The following is a 17,386-nucleotide window of genomic DNA, read 5'->3' as shown; positions in this document are numbered from 1 at the left end:
ATAAAAAGTCGCGACGATCAAGAATATATATACTTTATGGGGTCTCAGACGAATATTTCGAGTATTTACAAACAGAATGACGAAATTAGTATACCCCCCATCCTATGGTGGAGGGTATAAAAAGTACCAAAAGTGTACAAAATGGGTGAGATTTGTATAGGGCGGATGGATAGAGCCAGAATTTAGAAATTTGTCTTAAAAGATATCTGCTGCAAAGGAAAATTTTTAAAAATAGTACTGATAATGGGAGAAAACGTACGTTTAATACCGCAATTGGTACCATTTGGTACTTTCTCTACAGGTGGAGCTGGAGGTCTGAAATTTTGCATGTCGCTAGAACTCGGAAATATATGATGGTTGATTTAATGATCTATTCAAAATTCGTACATTTCAAAATTCGTAAATTATGGTATCTAAATTGGTAAAATTTTATTCTTTCTTTACAGATGTAGCTACAGGTTTGTAGATGTAGAAACAGCGAGGAAAAATATGAAGGATGACTGAATGATATATTTAAAATTTGGTACCAAAATTAGTACCAGTTGATACTTTCTTTGTAGATGTAGCTACAGGTCCGAAATTTGGCATATAGATAAAACGAGGAAAAATATGATGATCTGTTTAAAATTCGAACATTTTGGCACAAAATTAGTACCATTTGGTATGTTCATTATCGATGGAGCTACAGGTCCGAAATTTGACATGTAGATTCAACGAAGAAAAATATGAAGAGTGACTATATGATCTAATTAAAATTTGAACATGTTGATACCAAATTAGGTACCATGTGATAATTTCTTTTGAGCTAGAGGTCTGAAATTTGGCGTATAGGTGTAACGAGGAAAAATATGATGGGCGACTAAATGATCTATTCAAAATGCGTTCATTTTGGAACCATTTAGTACTTTTTTTTATAGATGTAGCTACAAGTCTGAAATTTGGCATGTAGATACAACGAGGAAAAATATGAAGGGTGACTAAATGATCTAATAAAAATTCGAAAATTTTGATACCAAAATAGGTACCATTTGATAATTTATTTACATATAGTGCTAGAGGTCTGAAATTTGGCATGTAGTTACAACGAGAAAAAAATGTGATGGATGACTACATGATATATTTAAAATTTGTATATTGTTGTAGCAGAAAGTATAAAATAATACACAAGAGCTCATCTCTGCCAACAGCGAACGGGAACAGCTAGAATTAAGCAATTTGACAAACACTATCGCAGTCTTGACCAGAATATGACATGTGGAAAAAAACGTACTAATTGTGGTGCAATTTGTTCCTTGGAAGTATACATAAGGCGACTGATGTTATTGAAATTTTGCACGTAGTGTTTTGGTAGCACTTCCAACAACTACGCTAAGTATGGTTTACATCGGTCTATGTTTTGATATAGCTGCCATATAAACCGATCTTGGGTCTTGAATTCTTGAGTCTCTAGAGGGCGCAGTTCTCGTTCGATTAAACTGAAAATTTTCACGTAGTGTTTTGGAAGCACTTCCAACAAATATGCTAAGTATGGTTTAAATTGGTCAATGTTTTGATATAGCTGCCATATAAACCGATCTTGGGTCATGACTTCTTGCGCCAATAGAGCGCGCAATTCTTATCCGATTGGGCTGAAATTTTGCATGAGGTGTTTCGTTGTGACCTTCAATATCTGTGCTAAGTATGGCGTAAATCGGTATATAACCTGATATAGCTGTCATATAAACCGATCTGGGTCTTGACTTCTTGAACCTCTAAGGGGCGCAATTCTCATCCAATTTGGCTGAAATCTTGTACAACGGCTTATCTCATGATCTTCAACATATGTGTCTAATATGGTCTGAATCGATCAATAGCTTGATACAGCTCCCATATAAACCTTTCTCCCGATTTTGCTTCTTGAGCCCAAGGCGCAATTCTTATCCGAATGAACTGAAATATTGCACAATGATTTCTACAATGTTCAGCATTAATTTATGGTCCGAATCGGACTATAACTTGATATAGCTCCAAAAGCATAACAGTTCTTATTATTCAATATTCAATGTTTGTCTAAAAAGAGATACCGCGCATAGAACCCGACAAATGCGATCAGTGGTGGAGGGTATATAAGATTTGGCCCGTCCGAACTTAGCACGCTCTTACTTGTTAATATTTAGAACGCACAATAAGCCAACAACTAGCTTAGGTGTACGTCCATATTGGCATGGGGCGGATGAATATCCGCATCCTCTTTTCAACCTAACCTAGTCACCCTTCATATTTTTCCTAGTAGTACCTATATGCCAAATTTCAGACCTTTGGCTCCATCTGTAAAGTAAGTACGAAATGGTACCAATTTTAGTATCAACATGTTCAAATTCTAAAGAGATCATTTAGACGTCTTACATGTTTTGCCTACTTGGGCCTACATGTTAATTTTCAGACCTCTAGCTCAATCTGTAAAAATAGTACCAAATGGTACCAAAAATTTCGAGTTGTGAATAGATCATATTGTCACCTATGATATATTTCCTAGTTGTACCTACATGCCAAATTTTCGACCTCTAACTCCATCTGTAAAGAAAGTACAAAATAGTACCAATTGCGGTACTAAACGTAAGTTTTCTCCCATTACCAGTGCTTTTTTTCCATTACTTTTTTTCATCCTCATAATTTTGTAGCAAAGGTCTTTTAAGACAAATTTCTAAATTGGGAAATTGTTGGTACTTTTTTAGTACATAAATGCAAAAATTGCCAAAAACTCTTCTAATCATTCAAAGAAGTTTGCCATGGTGTACTTGAGTTTCAAAATTCAGAGCTCTATTTTAATTTACAAAGAAAGTACCAAATAGTACCCATTGCAGCACTAATAGTACTATTTCTCCAACTTCCGGTACTATTTTGGAAGATTTTTTCACTAATCCAATTTTCAAGAGCTTTTTGATTTGAGCCCAAAATCATTCTCCCACCACTTTCCGTTCACACTGCACAAACATGCACCATTTCGTAATATATTGGTACAATTTAGTACCTTAACGAAGGAATATTGCCAAAACCAATCTTATTCCGCGTCTACGACCTAAGACCAACATTCGTGCGAAATTTCATAATTCTAGCTTAAGCCTTTTAGGCTGGGCAGTGATCAGTTTTCAGTAAATAACTCGTAGCTTTTATATACAGCGTAGAAGAGTATTTAAAAAGAAGATTATTAAAAAGAAGATTATTAACAAGTAAAAGCGTGCTAAGTTCGGCCGGGCCGAATCTTATATACCCTCCACCATGGAGCGCAGTTGTCGAGATCTTTTCCCGACATCTCTTCTTAGGCAAAAAGTGATATAAGAAAAGATTTGCTCTGCTATTAGAGCGATATAAAGATATGATCCGGTTTAGACCACAATTAAATTATATGTTGGAGATCTGTGTAGAATGTCAGCCAATTCGAGTAAGAATTGCGCCCTTTGGGGGCTCAAGAAGTAAAATAGAGAGATCGATTTATATGGGAGCTGTATCGGACTATAAACAGATTTAGACCATAATCAACACGTATGTTGACGGTCAAGAGAGGATCCATCGTACAAAATTTCAGGCAAATCGGATAATAATTGCGACTTCTAGAGGCTTAAGAAGTCAAGATCCCAGATCGGTTTATATGGCAGCTATATCAGGTTATGAACCGATTTAAACCTTATTTGACACAGTGGTTGAAAGAAAAAATAAAAAATAAAAAACGTCATGCAAAATTTCAGCCAAATCAGGTAGGAATTGCGTCCTCTAGAAGCTCAAGAAGTCAAGTCCCCAGATCTGTTTATATGACAGCTATATCAGTTTATGAGCCGATTTGAACCATTTTTGGCACACTTGTTGGATATCATAAAAAAAACATGTCGTGCAAAATTTCATTCCAATCTGATAAGAATTGCGCACTTTAGAGGCTTAAGAAGTCAAGACCCAAGATCGGTTTATATGGCAGCTATATCAGGTTATGGACCGATTTAAACCATACTTAGCACAGTTGTTGGGTATCATAACAAAACACGTCGTGCAAAATTTCATTTCAATCGGATAAGAATTGCGCACTCTAGAGGCTTAAGAAGTCAAGACCCAAGATCGGTTTATATGGCAGCTATATCAGGTTATGGACCGACTTGTACTTTATTTGACATAGTTGTTGAATATCATAACAAAACACGTCGTGCAAAATTTCATTCCAATCGGATAAGAATTACGCACTCTAGAGGCTCAAGAATTCAAGACCCAAGATCGGTTTATATGGCAGCTATATCAGATTATGAACCGATTTGAACCATATTTAGCACAGTTGTTGGATATCATAACAAAACACGTCGTGCCAAAATTCATTCAAATCGGATAAGAATTGGGCACTCTAGAGGCTCAAGAAGTCAAGACCCAAGATCGGTTTATATGGCAGCTATATCAGATTATGAACCGATTTGAACCATACATGGCACAGTTGTTGGACATCATAACAAAACACGTCGTGCCAAAATTCATTCAAATCGGATAAGAATTGCGCACTCTAGAGGCTCAAGAAGTCAAGACCCAAGATCGGTTTATATGGCAGCTATATCAGATTATAACCCGATACTTGGCACAGTTGTTGAATGTCGTAACAAAACACGTCGTGCAAAATTTCAGCCAAATCGGATAAGAATTGCGCACTCTAGAGGCTTAAGAAGTCAAGACCCAAGATCGGTTTATATGGGAGCTATATCAAAACATGGACCGATATGGCCCATTTACAATACCAACCGACCTACACTAATAAGAAGTATTTGTGTAAAATTTCAAGCGGCTAGCTTTACTCCTTCGGAAGTTAGCGTGCTTTCGACAGACAGACGGACGGACGGACGGACATGGCTAGATCGACATAAAATTTCACGACGATCAAGAATATATATACTTTATGGGGTCTCAGACGAATATTTCGAGTAGTTGCAAACAGAATGACGAAATTAGTATACCCCCCATCTTATGGTGGAGTGTATAAAAAGAAGATTAGAAGATTATGCTAAGTTCGGCCGGGCCGAATCTTATATACCCTCCACCATGGATCGCATCTGTTGAGCTCTTTGCGCAGTATCTCTTTTTAGGCAAACAAAGAATAATGAATATGGACGGAGGAGGAGCTATATCAAGTTAGTCCGATTCGGGGCTCAAGAAGCAAAATTGGGAGATCGGTTTATATGGGAGCTGTGTTAAGCTATAGATCGATTCAGACCATATTGCACGCGTATGTTTAAGGCCATGGGAGAAGCCGTTGTACAAAATCTGTGCCAAATCGGATGAGAATTACGCTCTCTAGAGGCTCAAGAAGTCAAGATCCCAGATCGGTTTATATGGCAGCTATATCAGGATGTGGACCGATTTGGACCATACTTCGCATTAATGTTGGAAGTGACACCAAAACACCACATGCAAAATTACAGCCAAATCGTATAGGAATTGCGCCTTCTAAAAGCTCAAGAAATCAAGACCCAAGATCGGTTTATAAAGCGCCTATATCAGGTTATGGACCGATTTGAACCATACTCCTCACAGTTATTGGAAGTGATATCAATACACCTCATACAAAATTTCAGTCAAATTGGATGAGAATTGCGCCATCTAGAGGCTCAAGGAGCAAGATTGGTTTATATGGCAGCTATACCAGGTTATGGACCGATTTGGACCATACTTAGCACAATTGTTAGAAGTGTTACCAAAACACTATGTGCGATATTTCAATCAAATCGGACGAGAATTGTGCACTCTAGAGGCTCAAGGAGTCAAGACCCAAGATCGGTTTATATGGCAGCTATATCAAAACATGGACCGATTTGGTCCATTTACAATCCTAACCGACCTACATCTATAAGAAGTATTTGTGCAAAATTTCAAGCGGCTAGATCTACTCCTTCAAAAGTTAGCGTGCTTTCGACAGACAGACGGACGGACGGACATGGTTAGTTGGACTTAAAATGACAAGACGATCAAGAATATATATACTTTATGGGGTCTTAGACCCATATTTCGAGGTGTTACAAACAGAATGACGAAATTAGTATACCCCCATCCTATGGTGGAGTGTATATAAAAAGTGTGCATTGGATCATTTTGAGCTGAAATTGCCCTGCCCCATTTTAAGAAATGAAGGAGTAGTGAGTATCGCATCTTTTGGAGCCGATAAGCAGTCATGTTAAAACAACAATTTTGAGAAGTTGTGTGGGTAGGTGTGAGAGCATTTTCGCTCAAGGAAAAAAAAGTAGGAAATATGTGTTAAAGCATGCATATTTTGAGAAGTTGTGACTGGTGGTTGACTCCAAAAATGCCACTCATATATGAAAGAGGTCCGATGGTCACAATAAGGGTATCAACTGAAACGTATTGGAGACCAGAAAACGAATATGGGACTTAAATGAAAAGTATTAGGCAGTAGATTACAAATATGGCATTAAACATTAGGTCCAAGTAATGGGAGGTCGCTCACCCATAAATACCCCCAAATGGGCATATTAGCCGACCATGGCCATATGGAACTCAAATGAAAGTTATTAGGGAGTAGATTACGAATATGACATTAAAATTTGCGTTCAAGTCTAGGTGGAGGTTTTTCACCTAACGATACGTCAAATGGGGTATTTGACCCATTTTGACAATATGGGACTCAAACAAAGGGTACTTGAGAGTAGAAAACGAGTTTGATATCCAATTTTGGAGCCAAGTTGTTTGGAATACGCCCAAAAGCACCCCCTAAACTGAACATTATTTCCGTTAGAATAAAGAACGAAATTGATATCTATTTTCAGTACAAAGTGCCGGTGGTCGCCCCAACCCCAAAACACCCTCATGTTTACCGGCCATGGCAATAAGGACTCAAATTAAAGGGACTTGGAAGTGAAGCACGAATTTGATATCCATATTTGAGTCGAAATGTCTGAGGTGCCTTCCCTCCCCTAATGAGAACATTACCATAAGGAAGAACATTACCACCAGGAACCGAGAAGGGGCAAATTCTCACACATCAATGAGTGCTTTCCGATTCAAATGTAAACTCAATGATAAGGGACCTTTTTTATAGCCTTTATATCCCTCTTCTAATGAGAACATTACCCTAAGGAAGAACATTATCACCAGGAACCTAGAAGAGGCACATTCTCACACATCAATGAGTGCTTTCCGATTCAAGTTTAAACTCAATGATAAAGGACCCCTTTTTATAGCCGAGTCTGAACGGCGTCCAGCAGTGCGACACTTCTTTGGGGAAAATTTTTAAATGACCATGCATGGGCATTGTACCTCGCAAATGTCACCAATATTGAGAGGGGATAAACACCGCTTTGTCCGATGTTCTCTCCAGGATTCGAACGCGTTCAGCGTCATAGACTATAATGACACGAATTCGATATCCGCATTCAGGGCGAAGTGTCCCCACCCTAAAAAGATATCAGAGAGTTAAAGAACGCGCAGCGGAGCGGGCCCGGTTCGGCTAGAATATGTATATTTTTGACCGTCTTGACATTCTAAGTGGATTTAGCTATTGGATCTGGAACTTTTGAACCCCTAACGCCGCATTTCTTATCCGATTTGACTCAAATTTTGTATAAGGTATCTTGTTATGACTTCCAACATCGTGCTATGTAAGGTTAAAATAGGTTTATAACTTGATATAGCTCCTATCAGGGACGTAGCCAGGATTTAATTTTGGGGGGGCCCCACCCCATATTTTTTCAAAAGCGAAAATTGCCAAATTCTTGTTACAGTGAAATTGGTAAAGATGCCTCAATTTTTTTTTGTGATCGCTAATCGGTGCAGGAACTGACATATCTGCGATGAATTTTGCACTAATTGCCAAAACAGTACTGGTTCTTGTTGCTGCCCGTGTGACCAGGTTCGCATTAACGACGAAAAATACCCAAGGACAGAGCTGTCTTAGAAAAATTCTAATTCGAGTTAGGACAGAAGTATCTTAATAAAATTTGGATTGGCGTAAAGTAGATGACTGAAACCAGTTACAACAATTTTTTTCGTGCTTTCAGATTCAAGTTTAAACGCCGAGTCAGAAAGGCATCCCGCTGTGCGACACCTCTTTGGGGAAAATTTTTAAATGAACATGCATGGTATTGTACCTCGCATATGTCGCAAACATTAAGAGGGGATAACAACTGCTTTGTTCAATGTTCTCGCTAGAATTCGAACGCGTTCAGCGTCATAGACTATAATGGCACGAATTCGATATCCGCAGAGTTTAAGAAGGCGCAGCGAAGCTGGCCCGGTTCGGCTAGTCACTATATATAAAAGAGCCGCGTGATAGACTGACTGACTAATCAACGCCCAGCCCAAACGGCTAAAGCTAGAGTTATGAAATTTGGCACGAATGTGGGTCGTAGGTTCGCGATAAGACGCGGAGCCCTCTAGACGCTTAAAATGTCAAGATCTCAGATCGGTTAATATGGCAGCAATATCAGGATATGTACCATTTTGCGTCATACTTAGCACAGTTATTGGAAGTGATACCAAAACACTACGTGCAAAATTTCGGCCAAATCGGAAGAGAATTGCGAGCTCTAGAGGCTCAAGAAGTCAAGAGCTAAAATCGGTTTATATGGCAGCTATGTCAAAACATAAATCGATAAGGCCCATTTACAGTCCCAACTGACGTACACTAATAAGAAACATTTGTGCAAAATTTCAAGCATCTAGCTTTACTCCTTCGACAATTAGCGTGCTTTCGACAGATAGACGGGGATACGGACGGACATGGCTATATCGACTTAAAATGACATGACGATCAAGAATATATTAAGGGGTCTCAGACGCATATTTCGAGTTGTTACAAACAAAATAACGAAATTAGTATACCCCCATCCTACGATGGAGGGTATAAAAAAGAACAAGTAAAATCGTGCTAAGTTCGGCCGGGCCGAATCTTATATACCCTCCACCATGGATCGCATTTGTCGAGTTCTTTTCCCGGCATCTCTTCTTAGGCAAAACAAGTAAAAGCGTGCTAAGTTCGGCCGGGCCGAATCTTATATACCCTCCACCATGGATCGCATTTGTCGAGTTCTTTTCCTGGCATCTCTTCTTAGGCAAAAAAGGATATAAGAAAAGAGTTGCTCTGCTATTAAAACGATATCAAGATATGGTCCGGTTCGGACCACAATTAAATTATATGTTGGAGACCTGTGTAAAATTTCAGCCAATTCGTATAAGAATTGCGCCCATTGGGGCTCACGAAGTAAAATAGAGAGAACGATTTTTATGGGATCTGTATCGGATCCGATTCAGACCATAATACACACGTTTGTTGATGGTCATGAGAGGATCCGTCGTACAAAATTTTAGGCATATCGGCTAATAATTGCGACCTCTAGGGGTCAAGAAGTCAAGATCCCAGATCGGTTTATATGGCAGCTATATCAGGTTATGAACCGATTTGAACCTTATTTGACACAGTTGTTGAAAGTAAAAATAAAATACGTCATGCAAAATTTCAGCCAAATCGGATAGGAATTGCGCCATCTAGAAGCTCAAGAAGTCAAATCCCCAGATCTGTTTATATGACAGCTATATCAGGTTATGGACCGATTTAAACCATACTTGGCACAGTTGTTGAATATCACAACGAAATACCTCCTGCAAAAACTCATTCAAATCGGATAAGAATTGTGCCCTCTAGAGGCTCAAGAAGTCAAGACCCAAGATCGGTTTATATGGCAGCTATATCAGGTTATGGACCGATTTAAACCATACTTGACACAGTTGTTGGGTATCATAACAAAACACGTCGTGCAAAATTTCATTTCAATCGGATAAGAATTGCGCACTCTAGAGGCTCAAGAAGTCAAGACCCAAGATCGGTTTATATGGCAGCCATATCAGGTTATGGACCGATTTGAACCATACTTAGCACAGTTGTTGGATATCACAACGAAACACGTCGTGCAAAATTTCATTTCAATCGGATAAGAATTGCGCACGCTAGAGGCTCAAGAAGTCAAGACCCAAGATCGGTTTATATGGCAGCTATATCAAAACATGAACCGATATGGCCCATTTACAATACCAACCGACCTATACTAATAAGAAGTATTTGTGCAAAATTTCAAGCGGCTAGCTTTACTCCTTCGTAGGTTAGCGTGCTTTCGACACACAGACGGACGGACAGGCAGACGGACATGGCTAGATCGACATAAAATGTCACGACGATCAAGAATATATATACTTTATGGGGTCTTAGACGAATATTTCGAGTAGTTACAAACAGAAGGACGAAATTAGTATACCCCCCATCTTATGGTGGAGGGTATAAAAAAGGATATAAGCAAAGATTTTCTCTGCTATTAGAGCGATATCAAGATATGGTCCGGTTCGGACCACAATTAAATTATATGTTGGAGACCTGTGTAAAATGTCAGCCAATTCGAATAAGAATTGCGCCCTTTGGGGGCTCAAGAAGTAAAATAGAGAGATCGATTTATATGGGAGCTGTATCGGGCTATAGACCGATTCAGACCATAATAAACACGTATGTTAATGGTCATGAGAGAATCCGTCGTACAAAATTTCAGGCAAATCAGATAATAATTGCGAGCTCTAGAGGCTCAAGAAGTCAAGATCCCAGATCGGTTTATATGACAGCTATATCAGGTTATGAACCGACTTGTACTTTATTTCAAATAGTTGTTGAAAGTAACAATAAACAAGTAAAAAGGCGTTAAGTTCGGCCGGGCCGGACTTTAGATACCCACCACCTCGGGTATATATGTAAACACCTTCATCAAAATTCGGTGAAAATTTCATACCTTATACTCATATACCTCATACCGATCTGAACTATATACGACACGGATGTCGAAAAGCCTAAAATAAGTCACTGTGCCAAATTTCAGTGAAATCGGATTATAAATGCGCCTTTTAGGGGGCCAAGACTTTAAATCGAGATATCGGTCCACATGGCAGCTATATCCAAATCTGGACCGATTTGGGCCAAGTTGCATAAACATGTCGAAGAGCCTAACACAAAGCACTGTCCCCAATTTCGGCGACTTCGGACAATAAATGCGTCTTTTATGGCCCCACAACCTAAATCCTAGATATCGGTCTATATATCCAAATCTGGACCGATATGTGCGATATTGCAGAAGTATGTCAAGGGGCTTAACTTAACTCACTGTTCCAATTTCGGGACATCGGGCAATAAATGAGCATTTTATGGGCCCAAAACCATAAATCAAGAAATCGGTCTATATGGCAGCTATATCCAAATTTGAACCGATCTGGACCAAATTGAATAAATATGTCAAAAGGCCTAACACATCTCACTGTCCCAAATTTCAGCAAAATCGGATAATGAATGTGGCTATTATGGGCCTTAGACCCTAAATTGGAGGATCGGTCTATATGGCAGCTATATCCAAATCTGAACCGATCTGAGCCAAATTAACGAAGGATGTCGAAGGGCCTTACACAATTCACTTCCCCGAATTTCATCAAAATCGGATAATAAATGTGGCTTTTGTGGGCCTAAGACCCTAAACCGGAGGATCGGTCTATATGGCAGCTATATCCAAATCTGAACCGATCTGAACCAAATTAAAGAAACATGTCAAAGGGCCTAAGAAAACTCACTGTCCCAAATTTCAGCGAAATCGGACCATAAATGTGGCTTTTATGGGCCTTAGACCCTAAATTGGAGGATCGGTCTATATGGCAGCTATATCCAAATCTGAACCGATCTGGGTCAAATTAAAGAAACATGTCAAAGGGACTAAGACAACTCACTGTCCCAAATTTCAGCGAAATCGGACTATAAATGTGGCTTTTATGGGCATTAGACCCTAAATTGGAGGATCGGTCTATATGGCAGCTATATCCAAATCTGGACCTATCTGAGCCAAATTGACAAAAGATGTCGAAGGGCCTAACACAACTCAGTGTCCAAAATTTCAGCAAAATCGGATAATAAATGTGGCTTTTATGGGCCTAAGACCCTAAATCGGAGGATCGGTCTATATGGGGGCTATATCAAGATATAGTCCGATATAGCCCATCTTCGAACTTAACCTGCTTATGGACAAAAAAAAGAATCTGTGCAAAATTTCAGCTCAATATCTCTATTCTTAAATACTGTAGCGTGATTTCAACAGACAGACGGACAGACGGACGGTCATGGCTAGATCGTCTTAGATTTTTACGCTGATCAAGAATATATATACTTTATAGGGTCGGAAATGGATATTTCGATGTGTTGCAAACGGAATGACAAAATGAATATACCCCCATCCTTCGGTGGTGGGTATAAAAACGTCTTGCGAAATTTCAGCCGAATCGGATAGTAATTGAGCCCTCTAGAGTCTCAAGAAGTCAAGTCCCCAGATCTGTTTATATGACACCTATATCAGGTTATGAACCGATTTGAACCATATTTGGCACAGTTGTTGGATATCATAACAAAATACTACGTGCCAAAATTCATTCAAGTTGGATAAGAATTGCGCCCTCTAGAGGCTCAAGAAGCCAAGACCCAAGATCGGTTTATATGACAGCTATATCAGGTTATGGACCGATTTCGTGCAAAATTTCATTCCAATCGGATAAGAATTGCGCACTCTAGAGGCTCAAGAAGTCAAGACCCCAGATCGGTTTATATGGCAGCTATATCAGGTTATAACCCGATTTGAATTATACTTGACACAGTTGTTGGATATCATAACAAAACACGTCGTGTGAAATTTCATTCCAATCGGATAAGAATTGCGCACTCTACAGGCTCAGGAAGTCAAGACCCAAGACCGGTTGTGTCTTGGGTTTGCAAATCTCTCTCTCATGGTGCTACACATTTTTGCATTTTCAATGCAACATGTTCATATGTTATTATTTCGACCACATAATACGGTAAAAATCGTATCCTCGTCTTTGGGTGTAGAACTTTCTAGCAATGTATCAAAATTCCGTTAGATAAATAAAACGCGTTCACTTTTTCCATTTTCATATATATCTTTTCAATACTTTAATCAAATATACTTTTTTACACTTTTTTTCTAAAGCAAGCTAAAAGTAACAGCTGATAACTGACAGAAGAAAGAATGCAATTACAGAGTCACAAGCTGTGAAAAAATTTGGCAACGCCGACTATATGAAAAATCCGCAATTACTTTTTGGGCATCCCAATAGCTTAAATTATTCTGTATCACTTCGTTAAGTGATTTTATGACTTTAAATGAAAAAAACGTTTTGGAAGATTTACGGTTTAAAACGGACATAACAACGGATCTCTAGGAATCTTGCTTTTTTTGAACAGTATCTTCGAAATATCTCTCAAATAAGGCATAACAGTATTTTTCAAATAAGGTACAATTTTTTAAAATCGGCCAACAAATCGCTAAGTTACAGTGGCTGAAATATGAAAAACTTTATCTTATCACTGAAATTTGGGTAGTTCTTCTAAATACTAATCGAGTACGGTTTTTCAACGACGAAAAATGAACGTAACACCAGCCTTTAACAGAAATTTTAATTGAAATTCTGTCTTTAAGCCTGCTGTATCAGCCCATAGTCCGATTCAGACCATATTTGACACGTATATTGAAGGTCGTGAGAAAAGCCGTTGTACAAAATTTCAGCCAAATTAGCCCTCTAGAGGCTAAACAAGTCAAGATCCCAGATCGGTTTATATGGCAACTATATCAGGTTATTGACCGATGTCTTAGCACATTAGTTGGAAGTCATAACGAGACACGACATGCAAAATTTCAGCTAAATCGGATTATACAATAATTGCGTCCTCTACAGGCTTAAGATGGCCAGACCCCAGATCGGTTTATATGGCAGCTACATCAGGTTATGTACCGATTTGAACCATACTTAGCACAGTTGTTGGAAGTCACAACATAACACCTCAGCCAAATCGGATAAGAATTGCGCCCTCTAGTTGCTCAAGAAGTCAAGATCCAAGGTCGGTTTATATGGCAGCTATATCTAAACATTGACCAATATGGCCTATTTACAATCTATACCGACGTACACTAATCAGAAGGATTTGTGCAAAATTTAAAGCGCCTAGCTTTACTCCTTCGAAAACTGGCGTTTTTTCGACAGACAGACGGGCAGATGGACGGACATGACTAGATATACTAAAATTTCATAACGATCAAGAATATATATGGTTATGTTAGGTTGAAAAGAAGGTGCAGATATTACGCCGCCCCATGCCACTATGGACATACACCTAAGCCAGTAATCGGCTTGTTGTGCGCTCTAAAAACTTGAAAGTAACCTCTAAAAAGAAAATTTTAATTTAGGAGTTCCGTTTTCCTTACAAAATCCTTAATTGTTTTCAATACCACTCCGCTAAGTTGGTTCATGTCTGGTATTGTGCCTCCACCTGCCCTTTCATTTCTCCTTACTCCGCTATGGCCCGCCACACAATCGATGCGGATTTTGCTATCCTCAGAGAAGGCGTTAATCTCCCTCTTTCACTGCAAGACTGTTCGTGACCTTACTGTCTTGGTTGTTATTGCCCTTATGGCAATTTTACTGTCGGTAAAGATGTTCACACTCGTCGTTCTCGCGTTAGCACCACACTACTTCACACGTTCCGTTATCGCCCGGAGCTCCGCCTGCTGGACCGTATTATGGTCAGGCAGTCTAAAATAGATCTAAGTTCCTGGGTTCTCAATGTAAACCCCAGCCCACCACTGTCCTCTATCTTTAAGCCAACCGTGTAAAATGATCTTCCAGATGGCAATACTAGGGTTCCGTCAATCCAAGACTGTGCCGATGGCAGCATTGTCTCGCACTCGACTTTCTTCGAAAACCTCTTCCCTTCCTTCCAGGTTTCCTATCGTCGCCTCGATTATACCGCGATGGTATGAGCTGCTCCCATCCCAAATCCATTCTCCCATCGCCTTAAGTCTCATAGCCGCAGGGGCTGCCTCACATTTAACCTGTAAGTCAATGGGTCGGATATCTAGAAAAATCTCCAGTGCGCTAATGGGCGTGGTCCTCATCGCTCCGTCTATGCCAAGACAACATGTTCTCTGAACCTTATGTTGCACTTTTTCTCCATAGCAGTCCACCAAACTACTGAGGCGTAAGTAAGTATTGGTCTAATCACGCTCCTGTAGAGCCAGTGGAGTATCCTCGGAGTCAGGCCCCATTTTGAGCCTACGGCCCGTCTACATAGTGCCCAACATCTGTGAGCCTTCTCAGTACTCTCCTGAATGTGGCACTTGCAATTCAGTTTCGTGTCCAAGATCACACCAAAGTATTTGACCTTGTCAGATATCGAAGTCGTCTTATTGAGAAGGCGTTGTGCGTTAAATTAGCCCACCTTCGTCTTCCTCTTGAACAGGCATATTTCAGTCTTCTCTGGGTTAACATTGAAACCTCTGGGTCTATATGCCATATGCAAGACACTTTCGGCCCTTCTGCATAGCTCGTTCGGATCCTTACCCCTTAAAAGTATTTTAACATCGTCTGCGTAGCAGATGGGTTCAAATCCGATAAAATACCCCACTGTGGCGTGCCCTGTGCCACTTTCTCCTTTATATTTATGCCATGGAACACACAATTATCCACCTGTTCCTTAGCATATGGTGTATCCAGTGTCTTAGGACCGGGTCCACCCGGTACTGGTCTAAGAATTGGATCAGTGTGTCAGTCCGCACATTGTAAAAAAACCCCCTCGATGTCAATCCATACCGACAGGGTGTGCGTTTTGACATCGAATGATTCTTCTATTTTATGCACAACCTCGTGCAGGGCAGTCTCCACCGATCTTCACTTGACATAGGCATGCTGTTTGTATCTGAGCAGTTCGCTGGATGTCCTACTATTTATGACGGTGTCCACAATACGTTCCATGGTTTTGAGAAGAAAGGACGTAAGGCTTATGGGTCTGCAGGCCTTTGCAGTCGCATAACTTGCCTTGCCGGGCTTGGATATAAACACCACCCTTGCCTTCTTGCCAGGATTTCGGAGCATATGCAATTCATAGGCATGCTGTGAAAATTCTGGCAAGATGAAGCTTCAGATAGTCTGCCTCTTTCTGTAGTAACGCGGAAAATATTCCATCAGGTCCGGGTGACTTAAATGGTTTAAAGCTCCTCAAAGATTCCTTCACCATAAATTCCGTAATTATAAACCTTCGATCAATGTCATTATTCCAATATTCCAATGTCTCCGTGAGTCCCGTTGTATCCTGTGGAAAATGCGTTTTCATCAAAAGCTTCAACATGTCCTCCGTTGTCTCTGCTTTCACTCCCATGTCGTCTACTAAAGTTCAGTTTGGACATGGGTTTTTGAGAAAAATAGTTTTATCTTGGCGGCGTCATTAACGCTATCGACAAGTTCGCAGAAAAGCTTCTAGGAGGCACGTTTTGCCGCTCTGGTACTCTTATTGTATTCCTTGAGCCGTGTGTAATACACATCCTAATAAACTTGCGCTTTTTTACGACGTGCTCTGTTAAAAAGTCTGCGGACCTCTTTCCCAATATTACGAATCTCCCCGGTCATCCAGGGTTTTTCTTAGGCTGATTTCCTTTCCCGAAAAGGACAACTATTTTCGAAGGACCCCACCAGTGAAGTCGTAATCCTATTGACATTTTCGCCAATGTCTTCTATGCTTGGACAATTTAAATTATCTTGCTCAAGTCTTCTTCTGAGTAGCCTTCCGAATTTTGTCCAGTTGGTTTTCAACTTATTCCGGAAGCTTATAGGATTCGGCGCTGGCCATGCTATTCTCAACCTAATGTAGCGATTCTCTTGACCCTTGACATTACTTATGAATTTCATGGAAATCGGTTCAAATTTAGATATAGCTAACATATAAATAAATCGTCCGATTTTAACTTCTTGAGTCACAGCAAGCGCATTTATTGACCCATTTTGCCAAAATTTTGCTAAACGCTTTCCTCGTTTTCCTATAAAAAGATACCGGGCAAAGAACTTGACGAATGCGATCCATGGTGAAGGGTAAATAAGATACGGCCCGGCCGAATCTAGAACGCTTTTACATGTTATACCCTCCACTATAGGATGGAGCAAGGACTTAGCTAAGGGGTACGTAGGGGTTATTGAAATTTTTATACCCTCCACCATAGGATGAGGGTATACTAATTACGTCAATCCTCCTCGAAATATTCGTCTAAGACCCATAAAGTATATATATTCTTCTTTTGTGGCCGTTGAGTGGAGCGGACGTGTTTGTATTTTGCTCTTCCAAAAAAAAAAAAAAAAAAACAAGTAAGAGCGCGCTAAGTTCGGCCGGGCCGAATCTTATATACCCTCCACCATTGATCGCATTTGTCGAGTTCTATGCGCGGTATCTCTTTTTAGAAAAACATAGAATATTGAATAAGAACTGTTATGCTATTGCAGCTATATCGAGTTTTAATTCGATTCG

The sequence above is a fragment of the Stomoxys calcitrans genome, chromosome 1 (genome assembly GCF_963082655.1).
Source record: "Stomoxys calcitrans chromosome 1, idStoCalc2.1, whole genome shotgun sequence".
In the NCBI taxonomy this organism is placed as follows: domain Eukaryota; kingdom Metazoa; phylum Arthropoda; class Insecta; order Diptera; family Muscidae; genus Stomoxys; species Stomoxys calcitrans.
Note: the sequence above shows the minus strand (reverse complement) of the source record.